At 44.7% G+C, this 23,973-nt stretch overlaps 2 long non-coding RNA genes across 3 annotated transcripts in view; one reads left to right on the top strand and one right to left on the bottom strand.

Annotated features, from left to right (window-relative positions):
- Positions 1-1,209: 1,209 nt before the first annotated feature.
- LOC117084384 overlaps positions 1,210-23,973 on the bottom strand; it is a 45,535-nt gene continuing 22,771 nt past the window's right edge. The window contains exon 4 of the long non-coding RNA XR_004437428.1: positions 1,210-1,827. This is a non-coding gene — a long non-coding RNA (uncharacterized LOC117084384). The remainder of the gene's footprint in view (positions 1,828-23,973) is intronic.
- LOC117084376 lies at positions 14,288-23,889 on the top strand. 2 transcript variants are annotated; one of them, XR_004437422.1, is made up of 4 exons: positions 14,288-14,831; positions 15,030-15,165; positions 23,260-23,323; positions 23,774-23,889. It is a non-coding gene; the product is annotated as an uncharacterized LOC117084376 (long non-coding RNA). The 2 variants fall into 2 exon arrangements; XR_004437421.1 differs by having other exon boundaries at positions 14,288-15,165.

The following is a 23,973-nucleotide window of genomic DNA, read 5'->3' as shown; positions in this document are numbered from 1 at the left end:
AAGTGACCAAATCTGTGATGAATTAATGTACCTGAAAGGGATGAGGAGAATGGAACCAACTTGGAAAACATACTTCAGAATATCATTCATGAGAAGATCCCCAACCTAACCAGACGGCCAACATTCAAATTCAGGAAATCCAGAGAACCTCAGTAAGATATGCCACGAGAAGATCATCCCCAAGACACACAGTCATCAGATTTTCCAAGGTCAAAATGAAAAAAAAATATGTTAAGTGCAGCTGGGGAGAAAGGCAAGGTCACCTACAAAGGGAATTCCATCAGACTTAGCAGACCTCTCAGCTGAAACCCGACAAACCAGAAAAGATACTCAACTTCTTAAAGAAAAGAAATTTCAACCCAGAATTTCATGTCCAGCAAAATGAAGCATCATAAGTGAAGGAGAAATAAGATCCTTTTCAGACAAACAAATGCTGAGGGAATCCATTATCACCAGATCTATCTTACAAGAGCTCCTGAAGGAAGCACTAAATATGGAAAGAAAAGACCATCACCAGCCAGTACAAAAACGCACTGCAGTACACAGTCCAGTGATGCCAAAAACCAACCACACAAGTCTGCAAAATCACCAGCTGACAGCATGAGGACAGGATCAAATCCACACATACCATGACTAACCTTAAATGGAAATGGGCTAAGTGCTCCAATTGAAAGACATGGGGGCAAGCTGGATAAAGAACCAAGACCCATTTGAGTATGCCGTCTTCAAGAAACCCATCTTGCATGCAGTGCCATACATAAGCTCAAAAGAAAGGAATGGAGAAAAATATTTCAAGCAAATGGAAAACAGAAAAAAGCAAGTGTTGCACTCCTAGTTCCTGACCAACCGGACTATAGCAATAAAGATAAAAAAAAGACAGAGGGCTAGGCGCGGTGGCTCACGCCTGTAATCCCAGCACTTTGGGAGGCCGAGGCAGGCAAATCTTGAGGTCAGGAGATCGAGACCATCCTGGCTAACACGGTGAAACCCCCATCTCTACTGAAAACACAAAAAATTAGCCAGGCACGGTGGCAGGGGCCTGTAGTCCCAGCTACTCGGGAGGCTGAGGCAGGAGAATGGCATGAACCTGGGAGTCGGAGCTTGCAGTGAGCTGGGATCGCGCCACTGCACTCCAGCCTGGGTGACTGAGCGAGACTCCATCTCAAAGAAAAGAAAAAAAAGAAGAACATTGCAAAGGTGGTCCTGACCTTTGATAAATCTCATTATTGATTGATACCAACCGGGGCAATCTTTATTGCCCAAACCAATAGGATAATTTGCTGAGGTTGGGGAGCTTCTCCCCTGCAGAGAGTTCCTGATCTCCCAAAATTTGGTTGCGATCTAAAGTTGATTTTGCTGTACAAGTCCTTGTCTGAAGTTTTACTCATTTCCAACAACGAAGGCAAGTTTTCCTGCTTCCATGGCGATGGAGAGCAGGCACCTCCTTTCCTGAGTTTCAGCTTGCTTCTGAAAGGAAAGGTGAGTGTCAGTTTTTTCCAGCTTCTAAGATGGCAGAGAACGATCACCAGCCTGAGCCTTATTTCCAGGTAAGTAGCTGAATTAGAATTTTGTCTTAAAATTTTTTCTAATGACTAAAATTGACGATTATCCACCAGCTGCTTTTAATTTCTCCTTACCATGAGAACAGTCAGTAATCATGTGAATGGTGCATTTGTTTGTTTTGCTCAATTCTTTGTGTTTGTTTGTGTTTGGGGTTTTATTGTTGTTGTTTCACTTTTCTCCCATCTCTTCCTGACTCGGTCAAATCCAAGGGAATGTTCCAAATTGTGGGGAGCAAGGCATCTGAATTGGCTAAAAGTCCTGTGGCTGCAAAAATGAAAAAAATAAATTCCAGTGATCAGAAAATACTTTTTATTTTATTTTTTTTGTTTGTACATAAGCGGGCTCACCTACATAACAAGGCCATCTTTGCTAGCCAAGGCCAGGCTGAAGGAATAGTCTTGGTGACCCAGTGTTAAGATTCTGCCTGTTAACTACAGAAACCTGAGTTTGGTTCCTAAGTCTAGTTCTTTCTGTGTGATGTTTGTGTTACTTTTAAAATATCAGCAGTTTGTCCAAGCTATGATGTGGTAGTAAAAGATTCAAAAGGATTTTTTTTTTTAAAGTTCTATGATTAAAAGTTTACTTAAAAGCAAATTTCCTTTTTTTAAAATTATACTTTAAATTCTGTGGTATATGTGCAGAACATGCAGGATTGTTTTATGGGTATACACATGCCCTGCTGGCTTGCTGCCTCCATCAGTCCGTGATCTACATTATGGATTTCTGCTAATGCCATCCCTCTCCTAGCTCCCCACCCTGACAGGCCCTGGTGTGTGATGTTCCCCTTCCTGTGTCCATGTGTTCTCATTGTTCAACTCCCACTTATGAGTGAGAACGCGTGGTGTTTGGTTTTCTGTTTTTGTGTTAGTTTGCTGAGAATGATGGTTTCCAGCTTCATCCATGTCCCTGCAAAGGATATGAACTCATCCATTATTGTGGCTGCATAGTACTCCATGATGCATATATGCCACATTTTCTTTATCCAGTCTATTCTTGATGGGCATTTGGGTTGGTTCCAGTCTGTGCTGCTGTCAACAGTGCTGCAATAAACATACGTGTGCATGTGTCTTTACATTAGAACGGTTTATAATTTTGGGGGTATATACCCAGTAATGGGATCGCTGGGCCAAATACTATTTCTAGTTATAGATCCTTGAGGAATCATCACACTGTCTTCCGCAATTGTTGAACTAATTTATACTCCCACCAACAGTGTAAAAGCATTCCTCTTTCTCCACATCCTCTCCAACATCTATTGTTTCCCAATTTTTTAATGATGGCCATTATAAGTGACGTGAGATTGTATCTCATTGTGATTTTGCTTTCCATTTCTCTAATGACCAGTGGTGATGTGCTTTGCTTCACATGTTCGTTGGCTGCATAAATGTCTTCTTTGGGAAGTGTCTGTTCATATCTTTGCCCACTTTTTGATGGGGTTCTTTGTTTTTCTCTTGTAAATTTCTTTAAGTTCTTTGTAGATTATGTATATTAGCCCTTTGTCAGATGGAGAGATTGCAATAATTTTCTCTCATTCTGTGGGTTGCCCGTTCACTCTGATGATTGTTTCATTTGCTCTGCAGACACTGTAGTTTAATTAGATCCCATTTGTCAATTTTGGCTTTGGTTGCCATTGCTTTTGGTGTTCTAGTGATGAAGTCTTTGCCCAGGCCTATGTCCTGAATCGTATTGCCATACACAAGGACATTTCTGTGCCTGAGTGCCATACCACCTAAAGTAATCTATAGACTCAGTACTATCCCCATTGAGCTACCACTGACTTTCTTCAAAGTATTTGAAAAACTACTTTAAATTTCACGTGGAACCAGAAAAGAGCCCAGACAGCCAAGGGAATCCTAAGCAAAAAGCACAAAGCTGGAGACATCACAGTACCTGACTTAAAACTATTCTGCAAGGCTACAGTAATCAAAACAGCATGGTACTGGTACCAATCCAGATATATAGACCAATGGAACAGAACAGAGACCTCAGAAATGACACCACACACCTAAAACCATCTGATCTTTGACAAAGCTGACAAAAACAAGCAATGGGGAAAGGATTCCCTGTTCAATAAATGGTGTTGGGAAAACTGGCCAGCCATATGCAGAAAACTGAAACTGGGCCATTCCCTTACACTTAATACAAAAATTAACTTAAGATGCATTAAAGAGTTAAACACAAGACCTAAAACCATAAAAAAAAACCCTAGAAGCAAACCTAGGCCATCAACCGTGGAGAAAGATACTTTCAGTGAAATGCGTGTTACAAACATGCACTCCCTGCTTCCCTGGTGGGTCAAGTTGGCTAGTGGTCCACCTGCTCCAGGCGGATCCCTGCAGACATGGCTGGTTTCTCTTTGAGCCAGCTTGGCCTAGACTGGCATGCACAAGCCTCAGTGCAACAACTGTGCTTCAAATGGAGCCACACAGAGAAAAGGAGCAGCAGGCTCAGGAGCAGGGTGTGAGCTGCCTTGGGGCTCCAGTCCATCCCTCAGGGCTCATATGGCACTACAGGCTTCTTGGTTGCCAAGAGGCAGACCACAGGCTATCTTGAGGAGGACTTTATGTTCAAGTGCAGAAAGCAGCCAGGATTTCCATCCAGTGGACTTGGCTTCTGTGGCCCTGGGCAGACTTAGAATTTGGCCTCAGGCAGGAAAAGCTCACTCAGAGCAGCACGTTGGTACCTGCGGTCTGTGCATGCCAGGCAAGGCCAGGCTGGCTGAAAGAGCAACCAGCCACCTCTGCAAGGGTGCCCCTGGAGCAGGTGGAGTAGCCACCAACCTCACCCACTCAAGGAAGCAGGGATGGCCAGATTCCAACAGACTGAGTGACTGACACCTGATGGCTGAAGGAGCAGAGACCTGAGGAAAAGCAGATGGCACTGGGGCCCTACCTCTAGGGTAGAACTGATGTACCATGAGCGGCAGTGAGTGAGGTTGGTGGCTGGTCCACCGGCTCCTGACACACCCTTGTAGAGATGGCTGGTTGCTCTTTGAGCCAACTTGGCCTTGCCTGGCATGCACAAGCCTCAGTGCAACAATTGTCTTACAAATGGAGCCATATAGAGGAAAGGAGTAGCAGGCTCAGGAGCAGGGTGTGTACTGCCTTTAGGGATCCAGTCAATTCCTCAGGGCTCAGATGGCACTGCAGGCTTCTTGTTACAAACAAGGAGACCACGGGCCATCTTGAGGAGGACTTTATGTTCAAGTGCAGAAAGCAGCCAGGATTTAAACCCAAGGGACTCGGCCTTCTATGGCCCTGGTCAGACTTAGAATTTGGCCCTAGGAAGGACAATATCACTTGGAGCAGCTGGGGCATGTGCATGCCAGGCAAGGCCATCCTGGCTCAAAGACCAACCAGCCACCTCTGCAAGGGTGCCCCTGGAGCAGTTGCACCAGCCACCAACCTCACCCACTCAAGGAAGTAGGGATGGCCAGGTCCCAACAGCCGGACTGGCTGCCACCTGATGGCTGACAGAGCAGAGGCTTGAGGAAAAGTAGATGGCACTGAGGCCTTACCTCTAGGGTAGAAGAAATGAGGTACACTGACCATCAGTGAGTGAGGTTGGTGGCTGGTCCACAGGCTCCTGGCACACCCTTGCAGAGTTGGCTGGTTGCAAGCCAGCTTGGCCTTGCCTGGCATGCACAAGCCTCAGTGCAACAACTATCTTACAAATGGAGTCATATAGAGGAAATGAACAGCAGGCTCAGGAGCAGGGTGTGCGCTGTCTTTAGAGTTCCAGTCAATTCCTCAGGGCTCAGATGGCACTGCGGGCTTCTTCATTGTGAAGAGGTAGACCATAGGCTATCTTGAGGAGGACTTTATATTCAAGTGCAGAAAGCAGCCAGGATTTCCACCCAGGGGCCTAGGCCTTCTGTGGTCCTGGCCAGACTTAGAATTTGGCCCCAGGCAGGACAAGCTCACACGGAGCAGTGTCAGTTTCTGGGGCCTGTGCATGCCAGGCAAGTCCAGGCTGGCGCAAACAGCAACCAGTCACCTCTGCAAGGGTGCGCCTGGAGCAGGCGGTTCAGCCACCAACTTCACCCTCTCAGGAAAGCAGGGATGGCCAGGTTCCGACAGCCTGAGTGACTGCCACCTGATGGCTGATGGAGCAGAGCACTGAGGAAAAGCAGTTGGCACTGTGTCCCTACCTTTAGGATAGAAGAAAGGATTTACCATGTCCGGCAGTGATGAGGTTGGTGGCTGGTCCACCTGCTCCTGGCACACTCTTGCAGAGGTGGTTGGTTGCTCTTTGAGTCAGCTTGGCCTTGCCTGGCATGCACAAGCCTCAGTGCAACAATTGTCTTACAAAGGGAGCCATATAGAGGATATGAGCAGTAAGCTCTGGCACAGGGTGTGCTTTGCATTTAAGACTCCAGTTAATTCCTCAGGGCTCAGATGGCACTGCGGGCTTCTTCCTTGCCAAGAGTCTGACCACAGGCCGTCTTGAGGAGAACTTTATGTTCAAGTGCAGAAAGCAGCCAGGATTGCAATTCAGGGGACTAGGCATTCCGTGGCCCTGGCCAGGCTTAGATTTGACCGCAGGCAGGACAAGCTGACTCAGCGCAGCACATGGGTACCTGCGGTCTGTGCATGCCAGGCAAGGCCAAGCTGGCTCAAAGAGCAACCAGCCACCTCTGCAAAGGTGTGCCTGGAGCAGATGCTGATGGAGTAGAGGCCTGAGGACTCTGCCTTCTGTGGCCCTGAGCATATTTAAAATTTGGTCCCAGGCAGCACAAGATCACTCGGAGCAGCTGGGGCATGTGCATGAAAGGCAAGGTCATCCTGGCTCAAAGAGCAACCAGCCACCTCTGCAAGGGTGTGCCAGGAGCAGTTGCACCAGCCGCCAACCTCACCCACTCAAGGAAGTAGGGATGGCCAGGTCCCAAAAGCTGAACTGGCTGCCACTTGATGGCTGACGGAGCAGAGGCCTGAGGAAAAGCAGATGGCACTGAGGCCTTACCTCTAGGGTAGAAGAATTGAGGTACACGAGCGGCAGTGAGTGAGGTTGGTTGCTGGTCCACCTGCTCCTTACACACCCTTGCAGAGGTGGCTGGTTGCTCTTTGAGTCAGCTTGGCCTTGCCTGGCATGCACAAGCCTCAGTGCTACAATTGTCTTACAAATGGAGCCATATTGAGGAAAAGAGCAGCAGGCTCAGGAGCAGGGTGTGTGGTGCCTTTAGGGCTCCAGTCAAGTCCTCGGTGCTCAGATGGCACTGTGGGCTTCTTCTTTGCCAAGAGGCAGAACACGGGCCATCTTGAGGAGGACTTTATATTCAAATGCAGGAAGCAGAAAGGATTTCCACCCAGGGGCCTAGGTCTTCTGTGGCCCTGACCAGACTTAGAGTTTGGCCTCAGGGAGGACAAGCTCACTCAGGACAGCACTTTGGTACCTGCGGTCTGTGCATGCCAGGCAAGGCCAAACTGGCTCAAAGAGCAACCAGCCACCTCTGCAAGGGTGCTCCTGGAGCAGGTGGAGGAGTCACCAACTTCACCCACTCAAGGAAGCAGGGATGGCCAGATTCCAACGGCCTGAGTGGCTGCCACCTGATGGCTGAAAAAGCAGACGTCTGAGGAAAAGCAGATGGCACTGGGGCCCTACCTCTAGGGTAGAACTGATGCACCATAAGCGGCAGTGAGTGAGGTTGGTGACCTGTGCATTATGTTCAAGTGAAGAAAGCAGCCAGGATTTAAACCCAAGGGACTCGGCCTTCTGTGGCCCTGGCCAGACTTAGAATTTGGCTCCAGGCAGGACAAGGTCACTCGGAGCAGCATGTGGATAGCTGGGGTATGTGCATGCCAGGTAAGGCCAGCATGGTTCAAAGGGCAATGAGCTACCTCTGCAATGGTGCATCTGTAGCAGTTGGACCAGCCTTGAATGTCACCCACTGAAGGAAGCAGGGATGGCCATGTTCCCGAAGCCTGAGTGGCTGCCTCCTGATGGCTAATGTAGCAGAGGCCTGAGGAAAAGCAGATGACACTGAGGCCTTACCTCTAGGGTAGAGGAAATGATATACCCTGACCAGTGGCAAGTGTGATTGGTCGCTGGTCCACTGGCTCTTGGCACACCCTTGCAGAGGTGTCTGGTTGGTCTTTGAGCCAGCTTGGCCTTACTGGGCATGCACAAGCCTCAGTGCAACAATTGTCTTACAAATGGAGACATGTAGAGGAAATGAGCAGCAATCTCTGGAGCAGGGTGTGCGCTGCCTTTAAAACACGAGTCAATTCCTCAGGGCTCAGGTGGCACTGTGGGCTTCTTTGTTGCCAAGAGGCAGACCACAGGCTGTCTTGAGGAGGACTTTATGTTCAAGTGCAGAAAGCAGCCAGGATTGCAATTCAGGGACTAAGCAATCTGTGGCCCCGGCCAGACTTTGAATGTGGCCACAGGCAGGACAAGCTCACTCAGAGTAGCACATGGGTACCTGCGGTCTGTGCACACCAGGTAAGGCCAAGCTGGCTCAAAGAGCAACCAGCCACCTCTGCAAGGGTGCGCCTGAAGCAGGTGCTGATGGAGCAGAGGCCTGAGGACCCTGCCTTCTGTGACCCTCGGCAGATGTAAAATTTGGCCCCAAGCAGGACAAGATCACTTGGAACAGCTGGGGCATGTTCATGCAAGACAAGGCTATGGTGGCTCAAAGAGCAAACATCCACCTCTGAAATGGTGTGCCTGGAGCAGTTGCACCAGCGTCCAACCTCACCCACTCAGGGAAGTAGGGATGGCCAGGTCCCAACAGCCAGACTGGCTGCCACCTGATGGCTGATGGAGCAGAGGCCTGTGGAAAAGCAGATGGCACTGAGGCCTTACGTCTAGGGTAGAAGACATGAGGTACACGAGCGGCAGTGAGTGAGGTTGGAGGCTGGTCCACAAGCTCCTGGCACACCCTTGCAGAGTTGGCTGGTTGCAAGCTAGCTTGGCCTTGCCCGGCATGCACAAGCCTCAGTGCAACAACTGTCTTACAAATGGAGTCATAGAGAGGAAATGAGCAGCAATCTCTGGAGCAGGGTGTGCGCTGCCTTTAGGGCTCCAGTCAATTCCTCAGGGCTCAGATAGCTCTGCGGGCTTCTTCATTATGAAGAGGTAGACCACAGGCCGTCTTGAGGAGGACTTTATATTCAAGTGCAGAGAGCCGTCAGGATTTCCACCCAGGGGCCTAGGACTTCTGTGGCCCTGGCCATACTTAGAATTTGGCCTCAGGCAGGACAAGCTCACTGAGAGCAGCACTTTGGTACCTGCATTCTGTGCATGCCAGGCAAGGCCAAGCTGGCTCAAAGAGCAACCAGCCACCTCTGCAAAGGTGCACATGGAGCAGGTGCTGATGGAGTAAAGGCCTGAGGACCCTGCCTTCTGTGGCCCTGGACAGATTTATAATTTGGCCCCAGGCAGCACAAGATCACTCGGAGCAGCTGGGGCATGTGCATGAAAGGCAAGGCCATCCTGGCTCAAAGAGCAACCAGCCACCTCTGCAAGGGTGTGCCAGGAGCAGTTGCACGAGCCGCCAACCTCACCCACTCAAGGAAGGAGGGATGGCCAGGTACCAAAAGCCGGACTGGCTGCCACTTGATGGCTGACAGAACAGAGGCCTGAGGAAAAGCAGATGGCACTGAGGCCTTACCTCTAGAGTAGAAGAATTGAGGTACACGAGCGGCAGTGAGTGAGGTTGGTTGCTGGTCCACCTGCTCCTGGCACACCCTTGCAGAGGTGGCTGGTTGCTCTTTGATCCAGCTTGGCCTTGCCTGGCATGAACAAGCCTCAGTGCAACAATTGTCTTACAAATGGAGCCATATTGAGGAAAAGAGCAGCAGGCTCAGGAGCAGGGTGTGCGCTGCCTTTAGGGCTCCAATCAATTCCTCAGTGCTCAGATGGCACTGTGGGCTTCTTCTTTGCCAAGAGGCAGAACACGGTCCGTCTTGAGGAGGACTTTATATTCAAGTGCAGGAAGCAGAAAGGATTTCCACCCAGGGGCCTAGGTCTTCTGTGGCCCTGACCAGACTTAGAGTTTGGCCTCAGGCAGGACAAGCTCACTCAGAGCAGCACTTCGGTACCTGTGGTCTGTGCATGCCAGGCAAGGCCAAGCTGGCTCACAGGGCAACCAGCCACCTCTGCAAGGGTGCCCCTGGAGCAGGTGGAGCAGCCACCAACCTCACCCACTCAAGGAAGCAGGGATGGCCAGATTCCAACACCCTGAGTGGCTGCCACCTGATGGCTGATGGAGCAGAGACCTGAGGAAAAGCAGATGGCACTGAGGCCTTACCCCTGGGATAGAAGAAATGATGTACCCTGACCGGCAGTGAGATTGGTGACTGGTCCATTAGCTCCTGGCACACCCTTGCAGAGGTGGTTGGTTGCTCCTAGAGCCAGCTTGGCCTTGTCCTGCATACAAAACCTCATTGTGACAATTGTCTTACAAATGGAGCCATATAGAGGAAATGAGCAGCAGGCTCAGGAGCAGGGTGTGCACTGCCTTTAGGGTTCCACTCATTCCTCAGGACTCAGATGGCATTCTGGGCTTCTTTGCTGCCAAGGGTCAGACGACAGGCCATATTCAGGAGGACTTTATGTTCAAGTGCAGAAAGCAGCCAGGATTTCCACCCAGGGGCCTAGGTCTTCTGTGGCCCTGGCAAGACTTAGAATTTCACCCCAGGCAGGACAAGCTCACTCAGAGCAGCATGTTGGTGCCTGGGGTCTGTGCATTCCAGGGAACACCAAGCTAGCTCAAAGAGCAACCAGTCACCTCTGCAAGGGTGCACCTGGATCAGTTGCAGTAGCCACCAACCTCACCCACTCAAGGAAGCAGGGATGGCCAGCTTCCAACAGCCGGACTGTCTGCCACCTGATGGCTGATGGAGCTGAGGCCTGAGGAAAATCAGAAGACACTGGGGCCCTACCTCTAGGGTAGAGGAACTGATGTACCCGACCAGCAGTCAGTGGGGTTGGTGGCTGGTTCACCAGCTCCTGGCACACCCTTGGAGAAGTGGCTGGTTGTTCTTAGAGTCAGCTTGGCCTTGCCCCACATGCACAAGCCTCAGTGCAACAACTGTGCTTCAAATGGAGCCACACAGAGAAAAGGAGCAGCAGGCTCAGGAGCAGGGTGTGTGCTCCCTTTGGGGCTCCAGTCCATCCCTCAGGACTCATATGGCACTGCAGGCTTCTTGACTGCCAAGAGGCAGACCACAGGCCATCCTGAGGACAACTTTATGTTCAAGTGCAGAAAGCAGCCAGGATTTCCATCCAGTGGACTCGGCCTTCTGAGGCCCTGGCCAGATTTAGAATTTGGCCCCAGGCAGGACAAGCTCACTCGGAGCAGCATGGCAGTAGCTGGGGTCTGTGCATGCCAGGCAAGGCCAGGCTGGCTCCAGGAGCAACCAGCCACGTCTGCAAGGGTATGCCTGGAACAGGTGAAACAGCCACCAACCTCACCCATTCAAGGAAGGAGAGATGGCCACGTTCCAACAGCCAGACTGACTGACACCTGATGGCTGATGGAGCAGAGGCCTGAGGAAAAGCAGATGGCACTGGGGCCCTACCTCTAGGGTAGAACTGATGTACCATGAGCGGCAGTGAGTGAGGTTGGTGGCTGCTCCACCGACTCCTGGCACACCCTTGCAGAGGTGGCTGGTTGCTCTTTGAGCCAGCTTGGCCTTGCCTGGCATGCACAAGCCTCAGTGCAACAATTGTCTTACAAATGGAGCCATATGGAGGAAATGAGCAGCAGGCTCAGGAGCAGCATGTGGGCTGCCTTTAGGGCTCCAGTCAATTCCTCAGGGCTCAGATGGCACTGCAGGCTTCTTGGTTGCAAATAGGGAGACCACAGGCCATCTTGAGGAGGACTTTATGTTCAAATGCAGAAAGCAGCCAGGATTTAAACCCAAGGGACTCGGCTTTCTGTGGTCCTGGCCAGACTTAGAATTTGGCCCTAGGAAGGACAAGATCACTTGGAGCAACTGGGGCATGTGCATGCAAGGCAAGGCCATCCTGGCTCAAAGACCAACCAGCCCCTTCTGCAAGGGTGCACCTGGAGCAATTGCACCAGCCACCAACCTCACCCATTAAGGAAGTAGGGATGGCCAGGTCCCAACAGCTGGACTGGCTGCCACCTGATGGCTGACGGAGCAGAGGCCTGAGGAAAAGCAGATGACACTGAGGCCTTACCTCTAGGGTAGAAGAAATGAGGTACCCTGATCGTTAACGAGTGAGGTTGGAGGCTGGTCCATTGGCCGTCTTGAGGAGGACTTTATGTTCAAATAAAGTAAGTAGCCAGGATTTCACCCCCACAGGCTTAGGCCTTCTGTGGCCCTGGCCAGAATTAGAATTTGGCCCCAGGCAGGATAAGCTCACTCAGAGCAGCATGTGGGTAGTTGTGGTATGTGCATGCCAGGCAAGACCAAGCTGGCTGAAAGGGCAACCAGCCACCTCTGCAAGGATGTGCCTGGAGCACTTGGAACAGCCACCAACCTCACCCAGGGAAGGAAGCAGGGATGCCAGGTTCCCACAGCCTGAGTGACTGCCTCCTGATGGCTGATGTAGCATAGGCTTGAGGAAAAGCAGATGGCACTGAGGCCTTACCTCTAGGGTAGAAGAAATGATATACTCTGACCGCAGTGAGTGAGAATGGTGGCTCGTCCACTGGCTCCTGGCACACCTTGCAGAGGTGGCTGGTTGCTCTTTGATCCAGCGTGGCCTTGCCTGGCATGCACAAGCCTCAGTGCAACTATTGTCTTACGAATGGAGCCATATTGAGGAAAAGAGGAGCAGGCTCAGGAGCAGGGTGTACGCTGCCTTTAGGGCTCCAGTCAATTCCTCAGGGCTCAGATGGCAGTGCGGGCTTCTTCATTGGGAAGAGGTAGACCATAGACTAACTTGAGGAGAACTTTATATTCAAGTGCAGAAAGCAGCCAGGATTTCCACCCAGGGGCCTAGGCCTTCTGAGGCCCTGGCCAGACTTAGAATTTGGCCTCAAGCAGCACAAGCTCACTCAGAACAGCACTTTGGTACCTGCCATCTGTGCATGCCAGGTAAGGCCAAGCTGGCTCAAAGAGCAGCCAGCCACCTCTGCAAGGGTGCTCCTGGAGCAGATGGAGCAGCCACCAACCTCACCCACTCGAGGAAGCACGGATGGCCAGATTCCAACACACTGAGTGGCTGCCACCTGATGGCTGATTTAGCAGAGGCTTGAGGAAAAACAGGTGGCACTGAGGCCTTACCTCTAGGGTAGAAGAAATGATGTATGCTGACCGGCAGCGAGTGAGGTTGGTGGCTGGTCCACCGGCTCCTGACACACCCTTGCAGAGGTGGCTGGTTGCTCTTTGAGCTGGCTTGGCCTTGCCTGGCATGCACAAGCCTCAGTGCAACAATTGTCTTACAAATGGAGCCATTTAGAGGAAAGGAGCATCAGGCTCAGGAGCAGGGTGTGCTCTGCCTTTAGGGCTCCACTCAATTCCTCAGGGCTCAGATGGCCCTGCGGGCTTCTTTGTTGCCAAGAAGCAGACCACAGGCCGTCTGAAGGAGGACTTTACATTCAAGTGCAGAAAGCAGCCAGGATTGCAATCCAGGGGTCTAGGCTTTCTGTGGCCCTTTCCAGACTTAGAATCTGGCCTCAGGCATGACAAGCTCACTCAGAGCAGCACGTGGGTAGCTGGGGCCTGTGCATGACAGGCAAGGCCAAACTGGCTCAAAGAGCAACCTGCCACCTTGGCAAGGGTGTGCGTGTAGCAGCTGGACCAGTCACCAACTTCACCCACTGAAGGAAGCAGGGATGGTCAGATTCCCACAGCCTGAGGGCTTGCCACCTGATGGCTGCTGGAGCAGAGGCCTGAGGAAAAGCAGATGGCACTGAGGCCCTACCTTTAGGATAGAAGAAATGAGGTACCCTGAACGGCAGCAAGTGAGGTTGGTGGCTGGTCCACCGGCTCCTGGCACACACTTGCAGAGTTGGCTCATTGCTCTTTGATCCAGCTTGGCCTTGCCAGGTATGCACAAGCCTCAGTGCAACAACTGTGCTGCAAATGAAGCCAGACAGAGGACATGAGCAGCAGGCTCAGTGGCAGGGTGTATGCTTGCTTTAGGGCTCCAGTCCATGCCTCCGGGCTTGTATGGCACAGCGGGCTTCTTGGTTACCTCCACAAGCCATCTTGAGGAGGACTTTATGTTTTAAAATGCAATTCCAATTAGCATAGAAATTTACAGCCTAGGAAAGGCTTATGGCATTAGAATCCTTATTTATATGATTATTTTGTGGTTTTTTGAGATAGGGTCTTTGCCTCTTATCCAGGCAGAAGTGCTGTGATTTTGTCATAATTCACCACCGCCATGAACTCTGAGTCCCATCCATCCTTTTCCCTTGGTCTCCCAACTAGTAGGAGCTACAAGCATGAGGCACCATGCCTGGCTAGTTTTCTAAATGTGGTTTTGTTGTTGTTGTTGTTGAGAGTATGGTATCACTGTGTTGCTCTGGCTGGTCTCAAATTCCCATCCTCAAGTGATCTTTCTGCCACAGCCTCCTAAAGTGCTGGGATTACAGGCATGAGCCACCATGCCTAGCATAGAGTATTACATTGTTTTCAAAGTCTTATTCTAAGATCCATTTGTTGACTTTGGTCTCAATAACTCAATATAATATCTCTGAAACTTTTTTTTGACAAATTTTGGGGCATGATGATGAGAGAAGGGGGTTTGAGACTTTCTAAAAAGGATTAACTTGGAACCATTTAAGGAGGAACAAACAAATTATCAGAACAATAAAAGAAAGATCAAGTGCAGAAGTTCTGTGGCAAAGACGATAGTAAAGAATGTATGATTGTGACTCATGGTGGCTTTTACTTTATTCTTGAATTTCTGAGTAACTTAAGGGTTAACATTTAAAGAATGCGTATTATACATAACACTTTATTGCAAGTAAATGTATTTCAAAATGTGTTACTGGTTTTGTATGAGATTGTTCTCAGCCTCCATTATCAAGCTGTATTATTTTATTAATGTAGTTTGATGATCTTACAACACAGCTGGGAGCTGTATCTTCAAAATATGTCTATTTGACTAAATAAAATCAAGTTATTCAATGGGAGTTATTATCTACGAAAAAAGTACCACAGGAATGTAAAAAACTTGAGGAGGATAAAAATATGTTGGAAGAAGAAATATTAAATCTTAAGAAGCATATGGAAACAACACACTGGTGAAGACAAATTGGTGATGATGTACAAAATTATACATTGAATCTAGAAGAAAGGGCAATGCAGGCAATAGAAAAATGAGTAGAAATCCCTTTACAGGTTAGTTTGTAAAATCAGGTAAGTTTATTTATAATGTGCTTTCATTTATTTCACTGCAAATTATATTTTGGAGATATATATATATTCCTCTGCCTCTCTTATAGCAATTTGCCTTGTAGAATTCTAGCAAAAAGGTGGCATCTGCTTTTACTTTCAAATATTTATATTTCCATCATTATAACAAGATTAATTTTTCAGAGTAATGAGTCTCACTGTGGAGTCATTTGATTGATAAGACCCATTGGCATAAGATTACTTCCTCTGACTATAAAAATCCTGGAAGAAAAACTAGGAAATATTCTTCTGGACATTGCACTTGGCAATGAATTTGTGGGTAAGTACTCAAAAAACAATTGCCAGCAAAATGAAAACTGACAAGTGTGATTTAATTAAACTAAAGAGCTTCTTCTGCACAGCATGAGAAGCTATCAAGGGATCAAACAGACAGCCTACAGAATGGAAGAAAATATCCACACACTATGCACCTGTAATCCCAGCTACTCGGGAGGCTGAGGCAAGAAAATCATCAGAACCTGGGAGGTGGAGGTTGTAGTGAGCTGAGATCACGCCATTGTACTCCAGGTCAAGACTGTGTCTCAAAAATAAATAAATAAAATAAAATAAAATAAATAAAAACAAATAAATAAAAGCTAGAAGTTCTATGAAAACATTAATGCACATATAATCTTTTTAAAATGTTCATTGTTTCTCTAGAGATTTCAATACCTATTCTACCTTATTACAGTAACCTATAATTTGTATTATATGACTATGGTATAAAAACCTTAAAATGTATGTTTCTCTTTCCTCCCTGCTTTACACTATATGTCATGCATTATAGTCTCAAATATTATGAATTCCATGATGTGAAGTTACTCTTTTTTAAAAAAAAATGTAGGCCGGGCGCGGTGGCTCAAGCCTGTAATCCCAGCACTTGGGAGGCCGAGGCGGGCGGATCACGAGGTCAGGAGATCCAGACCATCCTGGCTAACACAGTGAAACCCCGTCTCTACTAAAAAAATACAAAAAATTAGCCGGGCAAGGTGGCGGCGCCTGTAGTCCCCGCTACTCGGAGGCTGAGGCAGGAGAATGGCGGGAACCCGGGAGGCGGAGCTTGCAGTGAACTGAGATCCGGCCACTGCACTCCAGCCTGGGCGACAGAGCGAGACTCCGTCTCAAAAAAAAAAAAAAAAAAAAATGTAGACAATCCATGATCTTTAGAGCAATGTAAAATATTGGGCTACATATCTTTATATCTTCCCTGGCACTCTTTATTTCTTGGTGTAGTTTCAACTTTCATCTGCTTCCATATTCCTTTTGCCTCAAGAAATCATTTTGACATTTATTTTAGTGCAGACCTGTTAGCAAGGGAATCTTCCAGGGTTAATCTGAAAATGTCTTCATTTAATTATAAGATTGGGGACTGACTTTTTTCAGTTATTTAAAAATTTGTATCATGGTTTCTGACTTGCAGAGTTGCTGACCAGCAGTTCACTGTAATGTTTGTTTCTGTTTATCTCTGTACACAATGTTCCTATTTTTCTGTGACTGAATTCAAGATTTATGCTAATCTTTGGTTTTCAGCAGTTAGACTAGTGTGATTATTCTAGCGTTCTTTAAATTTTGTATTAATCTTTCTTGGAGCTTTTTGAGGTTACTTGGTGTCCTCAGTCATCTTTTTCAAAGTTTTCTTCTCTCACACTCTGTTTTTAATCTCCTTCTGGAATTCCAAGTAATTGCATTTTAGTTAATTTCATATTAACTAATTCCAGAGAATTCTTGGATGCACTATAGTATTTTATTTGCTTGGTTCATTGGATTATTTTGTTTTTCTCTTTCCTCCCTTTGTGCTGCCATTCGAATAACTTGTGTTGACCTATTATAAAATTTACTGCTTCTTTCTTAACTCTGATGACCAGTCTGCTAATCAGCTTGAGGATGTAATTCTTCATCTCTGTTCTCAAGCTTTCACTTATTTCTAGCTTTTGCCTTTTACTGTTCCCATCTCTGCTGAAATTCCTCATTTTTCCATGCATGTCTTTTTTTTAACTAGATCCTTTAACATTTTGATCATTATTATTTTAAATTACTTGCATTTAGTTCCAACATCTGAATTATCTCTGAATTTGATTCTGTTGACTTTTTATCTTTTGAAAATATTATAACTCATAACTCAAATTTCTAATTTGCTTTTATGTGTCTCCCAATTTCTAAAAAATGCAAATCATCAGATGTACAAAAACAGTAGCTCACGAGATGATTATTTATGTCAAGATTGTTTTATGTTTCTGTTTCATTTTGGCTTGTGTCATGCTATTAGTGCGGGCAGGAACAAAGGTTGGTTTTTGCTGTGGTGTCTGAAACATTCAGTGAACCATGTAACTTAAATTTCTGCAGCAGTAGGCTGCCATACCATGTGCCCTGTGTGGGGCCTTAGGCTCTGGAGGGCATATGCCAATGCTCCTGTTTCACAGTTACCTTCCGGTAGTCCTTACCACCTATGTCACAGAGAGGGTCTCTCTCCACTTTCTTGTTCCTCTCTAACTGTAGAACATCATTTCTTGTGTGTGTGTGTGACTAGGCAGAAAATTCAGGTTGGGGGCAGAGGAATGATTCATGTTATTTTGGAGCCAGTTTCATCATCAGACTCTCAGAGAAGGGATATTTTTAGCACTTCGTGACTCTTATTCCAGTGGGAGTCAAACTGTCACTTACCTGTGTTGGTTTTTGAGGAAGAAATAATACCTTGCCTCTTGCCACCTCAGTGGTAGAAAACCTTTGATTTATATCATTGAAAGTTTTCAAACCCACAATAAGGGCAAACTCTTTTACTTTCTCCTTCCATAGGAACAATGCACCTTTTCTGTGGTCACTGGATGGAGACTTTCCAACCCTTTACCACAGTAGCATGACTCTGCATTAGTGCAAAATCCTGGACCCCGAACAATCCTTGTTCCTCTCCTGATGGGGAAGTATTTTTCCTCCATCCATCCCCCAGAAGCAGTGATCCTTTGCCTGGTCTCAGGTGGGGTGGAGTAGGATGTGAGAGGTTTCTTAACCTTCTCTGAAAATTGATGTGTTTTGCTTCTTCTTATCTCCCAGAAACAGTAGACTTTTGCATGGCTTGTGGACCTAGATGCTTTTATGCCACAGCAAATTAAGGATTTTGATTCTTAGGAGAGAAGCAAATGTTCATGTAGTCAATTTTTTTCTTATGTATTTTTTGCTTTGTTTTCTTATTTCAGTCATGATGAGTTGAATATGATCATGATTTTCCCTTTAAGCTGCTTGCAACTCTACAATTTTATCAGTCCCCCTTTGGCCTTTCAGCACTAAATCAAATGCAGATAATCATCAGTTGTGTGAATCAAGTGTTTTTATTGAGAACAGAATTATTCATATAGACACGAATTTGGATATTATCTACTTAGAACAATATGTCGTTTCAAAATGTAAAATCTGCTTTAGGCTGAACAAAGAATGGTTCTTGAAACGAATTTCCCTTTGTGATCAATTAAAAAAACTCAGTGCTTTCTATCTCTTGGGTAGATTATTAAAATAAGTACATACCTGATCTTCATTTTAGGTTATCTCTCTTCAAGATATTCCCTTCAAAACTACTTTGACTGATTAGTCTCTTTTGAATTACATTACACTGTGTATTTTCTTCACAAGCTCATCAGGGTAAATCCTGCCTTTACATTTGTTATAAAAATTCTCTCTTTTTTTCAAGTCTTATTTGAGCTGAAAGCTCTCCACCAAATGTCTCCTATGCCACAAAGCCTTATTTTACTGATCCCTCCTGTCCTCCTGGCTCAAGCTCATTTACGAATACTTTTTTATGAAAATATTCAAGCAATACTTTTTTTAAAAAAAGTATGAACATATAGTATTTTCAATTTGAACACAAAATACTGCTCTACTTGAAAACAAGTTTTAGAAACAATTAAATATTTCTAGAAGGAGAATCAACGTGTCATAAATATCACAATCCAATTTTCCTGTTTGTACTAAAACATTAGCAAATATTTACTGAGAAATTGCTATCTGATTGAAAGTATAATGCTTTTGATACACATTATATGATAAAAACTAGGTACTATTATTAGTAGTATTTTAAGAGTAAAAATATCGAGTCTTAGAAATGTTAAGCAATGTGCACAAATAGCATAGGGAAAGTTGGAGTTCTGAAATTCTGACTATGCTGTATGTATGATAGGAGAATCAATTGTCAAACGAAACTGTCAAGTCATTGTGGGGATTCAGAGGCCTCTGATTGCTAGAGTCAGTACACTTAAATCATGTCACAACTTAGTTAAATCTATTTCATTAAAGCAAAATTCCACGTATGATTTCACAAAGATTATTGGCTCCAAAAACATTATTTTTCCTTCCTTCCTTCCTTTCTCCTCCTTCCTTCTTCCTTCCTTCCTTTTCCTTCCTTCCTTCCTTCTCCTTCCTTCCTTCCTTCCTTCTTCCTTCCTTCCTTCTTTCCTTCCCTTTCCTTCTTCCTTCCTTCTTCCTTCTTTCTTGCTTCTTTCTCTTGTTCTGTCGTTCTCTTTCTCTTTCTTCTTTGAGACAGGGTCTCAGTCTGTTGCCCAAGCTGGAGTGCAGTGGCACAATCATGGTGCACTGCAGCCCCAGCTTCCCCAGGCTCATGTTATCCTCCCACCTCATCCTCCTGAGTATCTGGGACTACAGGCAAGCCACCATACCTGGCTTTTTTTTTTTTTTCAAGATTGGGTTTCACCATACTGCCGAACCTGGTCTGTAACTCCTGAGCTCAAACAATCCACCTGCCTTTGCTTCCCAAAGTATTGGGATTCCAGATGTAAGCCACATGCCTGGCAAATAGTATTATTCAATAAGTTCATTTTAACTATTAGATTTTGGACAATGAGAGATAGAATTTTCTATATCATAATTCATCTTGTGTTCTTATTTGAAGTAATATATAAGGATTTCAATTCAACTCAAATATATTTATTAGCAAATTAAATTTCTTTTTCAGGATTCCAAACTTTTGTTCAAGACATAAATGCTAAACAATGTCACGAATTTTAATTAGATTAACAGAAAGGTATTCTGGTGTTTAATAACAGCGACAGAATGGGCTATTGATTTTATTTTCTTTCCCTTTGTCTCTTTCCCCTTTTTAAAATATTGTACTTTTCAGGCTCTTTAGAATCCTGTAGATAGAGTTTTGAGAATTAAACAAAACACTCACAGAAACTGCCGACCCTGGATGAAATACATTGTTACTGTGCTTTGGGATTAAAATAAGGAACTACAGTTTACAGAACTTTTATACTGATACACAGACACTAAAAAGGGAAAGGGTTGGGATGAGAAGTTCTGCTATGCAATCAAGAATCTCAGCCACTCATTTCTGTAGGAGCTGTGGGAGCTCCCTCTAAAGAGAGTTAGGGAGAGAGTAGCTTCAGAGTTTCTCCATTTTTCCCAGAGGTTCCCCCAACAGGTCATGACACTTTATAAGAATGCTTCACTTGTGAAAAACAAATATCAAAGTCTTCTTGTAAATTATATTTAAGGACAAATCTTCATTCCATGTTTAATTTATTTAGCTTACTCTGTAGCTAATATTTCATGCTGAACACATTTTAAATGCTGTAAATATAGATAATATAATTTATGGATTATTAATGCTTCTTTAGTAGTTCAGAGAAAACTTCAAAAGAAATGGCTCCAGAATAAGCTTCTTGATTTATAAAATTCCATGTCACTGACTCAAGTTTGTATAGCATCTCAAAATATAAATATAGACATCTGGGATAATATATTTAAAATATCAAATTCCTCTTAGAAAAGAATAGTACTTAACTAGATAGGAATAACAGGTCGCCATTATTTGAATTGTCTCCTATTAATTTTTGTTTTGTTTTGTTATTCATGTTTTATTTATGGGGGATAAATATAACTTCCACTGTTTTCAGAACTATTGTATGCAGTCAGTATGAGAATGCAATTTATGGGGCGCGGTGGCTCAAGCCTGTAATCCCAGCACTTTGGGAGGCCGAGACGGGCGGATCACGAGGTCAGGAGATCGAGACCATCCTGGCTAATACGGTGAAACCCCGTCTCTACTAAAAAAATACAAAAAGCTAGCCGGGCGTGGTGGCGGGCGCCTGTAGTCCCAGCTACTCGAGAGGCTGAGGCAGTAGAATGGCGTGAACCCCGGAGGCGGAGCTTGCAGTGAGCTGAGATCCGGCCACTGCACTCCAGCCTGGGCGACAGAGCGAGACTCCGTCTCAAAATAAAAAAGAATGCAATTTATGTTTCCTTGATGCTTTTTCACACTTCTGTTACTAGAAATAAGAATACAGTAATATTGGCAAAGAAAATTGACCATTCAATAAAATTTCTCCAGTAAATCTGATTTAAAATAACATTGCCTATGGCTTTCTTACATCAATATTGTTATGTCCTAGACTACCTTATCTGAAATTAAGGCTTTGAAATTCTAATTATGTGCAAATGTGTAAAATATCATCACCTAAAGCTATATAACATGTTCTATTTCTATACTATGATTGCAGGTTTATAATTCTGGAAAGGTATACAGAACATAAGATTTACCTTTTTAATCACTTTAAGTGCACGGTTTTGTGGCATTATGTTTGCACTGTTGTGCAACAGCCACCACCATAGACCTCCAAAACTTGTCTTCTTCTCCAACTAAAACTCTGTACTCATTGAACACCAACTTCCCATTCCTCTCCCTGCCCCTCCCCCTAGCAATCACCATTCTACTTTCTGTCTCCACAAATTTCACTAAGTAACTCACAGAAATGGCATGATACAGAATGTTTGAATTTCTCGGACTGGCTTATTTCACTTGGCATATCTTCAAGTTTCATCTATTTCATAGCATGTTCAGAATATATTTTAAGGCTGAATATTATGATGTTGCCGTATATACCACATTTTTTTAACTACTCATCCATCAATATTCACATGGGCTGCTCCCTCCCTTTGATTATTGTGGATAATACTGCTCATGGACACGCTGCACAAACATCTGTTTGGTCCCTGCGCTCATTTATTTTGCATATGGATTTGCATTTTAATACAAAGGAGAAATTACACAGCTTTTTACAAGTGTCCAAATGAAAAGGAGCAGAACATCAGTAAAATATTCGAAAGTAGATTAGGGGAAAAAGTAGGGAGAGAATTGAACCAAAATTTAATAAGCAGCGTAAGAGAGTTTCAAGAGGAGGGAAAAAACTGACAATATAAACCTAGAATTAAATAGCGAAAGGTCGATATTTAGAAAATTGTCACATGTACCCATATGTTGCCTGTGAGCTGATATTTACATTATTGTTTTATTCCAGGTTTCCAAAAGTAAGTGCAATGTGAGAGTTTCATGATGCTAAATAAACTGAAGCATGATACATATTTTGATGTATTGTCCTTGAGAGCAGGCTGGTGGTAATTAGTGCAATTTTAAATTATGAAATGATAGTGGAGTCAATCTGCCAAACTGAAAAAAATGTATATATACGATATGTATACATTTCTCAAAGGCCCGTTGTATCATACAATTAAATTATGATTTAAAGCTACCTGACAATTACTGGAGGAAAAAATAAAACGTTTACATTAATATTACCATAATTTTGATATTATTGCAAATATCAACGCGTGTAGTACTTAGGGATAAACCTGCAAAAAAGAGAAACGTTTGAAAACTATGAAACTACAAATATTGTTAAAATAAATAAGAGACCTCAATCAATGGAATGTATGAGTCATAAATCTCAATACTGTTAAAATGTCTATTCTTCCCACATTGATCTATAAGAATTCCAATCAAATCACAGCTGTATTCCTTATTTTAGAAATTGAGAAACTAAAATTCTGAAACGTACGTCGATGGGTAGACGACCTATAAAGGCAAATTACTTTGAAAGGAAACAATTACTTTGAAACCAGGTGCTGTGGGAGAATTAACAGCACCTGGTTTCAAGACTGATCAAGTTACAGTACTTAAGACGATGTAGTACAAATATAGATATACACATGTATATCAGCTTTCAGCTAGTTTTTAATAAAGTTCTTAGAGCATTCATGGACATAACATTTTCAACAAATGCTTCTGAAACAATTAGATATCCCAGTGTGTGTGTGTGTGTGTGTGTGTGTGTGTGTGTAGCTCAGTACTTCACACCTGAGAGGTATGAGTGTGCATTACCAAGGGGAACTGGGAAGCTTTGAGAGTACTGGATATGCTCACTGACCCCTTCATGGTGATTGTTTAATGGGCACATGTATACATCAAATTCATCTCATTACACTTTAAATATTGGTAGTGTGTTTTATGTTCATTAGACATGAATAAAGCTGTAAATGTTATCAAAATATTCACTTACTATGCTTTTATTCATTTTACTCTCTCTCTCCACAGACCTTCAGATAGAAAATGCAGTTCAAAGATATTTCATAAAGGAAGAAAAGAAGTATGAATACAGGTGAGAGACAGTACTCAGATTTTTTTTTTTCAGTGCAATCCTGGTCTTTTGTGACTAGCAATATTTTTATGTGCAGAAGTAGCAGAAAAGATAAATATTTTGTACAGTAGAGAAACACATAATTTCTGTGCCATGGAAGAGAGAACTCACAAAGATGACAGATTCTGACTATGTTGGATATTATCTAGTATTGTAACTAACCAACGATCTGACCTTAACATTGGCTGTAAAGCTACTTTTATGTTCCTTGCAATGATTTGAACCTATTACTGGAACCTTCATTGCTTACTGAGTTGAATAACACTGTTGATACGTGTTGATCTTATATTAGCACTAGAGTCATAATTTTACTTCTTAGAAAATTAAAATTAAACACTTGAAATTATATATTTTTAATGTTTCAACTGTGATATCACTCCACATGCATCTTTAAATTCTTATTTGATAAAGGATAGCAAATACAGAAAGAATTCTTGTGATAATAGAGAACACAGAACTATTGAACGGTGTTGAAGCTGAGCTGGAGAGAGTCACCAAAGCTGGCGCGGAAGCTGGCAAGGTAGGAGAGTTTCCTGCCTGGGCACAGCTTGAGCTCGCCCCTGCGCTGCCGCCAGTGGCGGAAACTGCAGACCCAGCTAGGACCTGAGGCC

Source organism: Trachypithecus francoisi, unplaced genomic scaffold, assembly GCF_009764315.1.
Source record: "Trachypithecus francoisi isolate TF-2019V2 unplaced genomic scaffold, Tfra_2.0 Contig00480, whole genome shotgun sequence".
Taxonomy (NCBI): Eukaryota; Metazoa; Chordata; class Mammalia; order Primates; family Cercopithecidae; genus Trachypithecus; species Trachypithecus francoisi.
The sequence above is the reverse complement of the archived record's forward strand: the minus strand, read 5'-3'. Positions and strand labels throughout refer to the sequence as shown.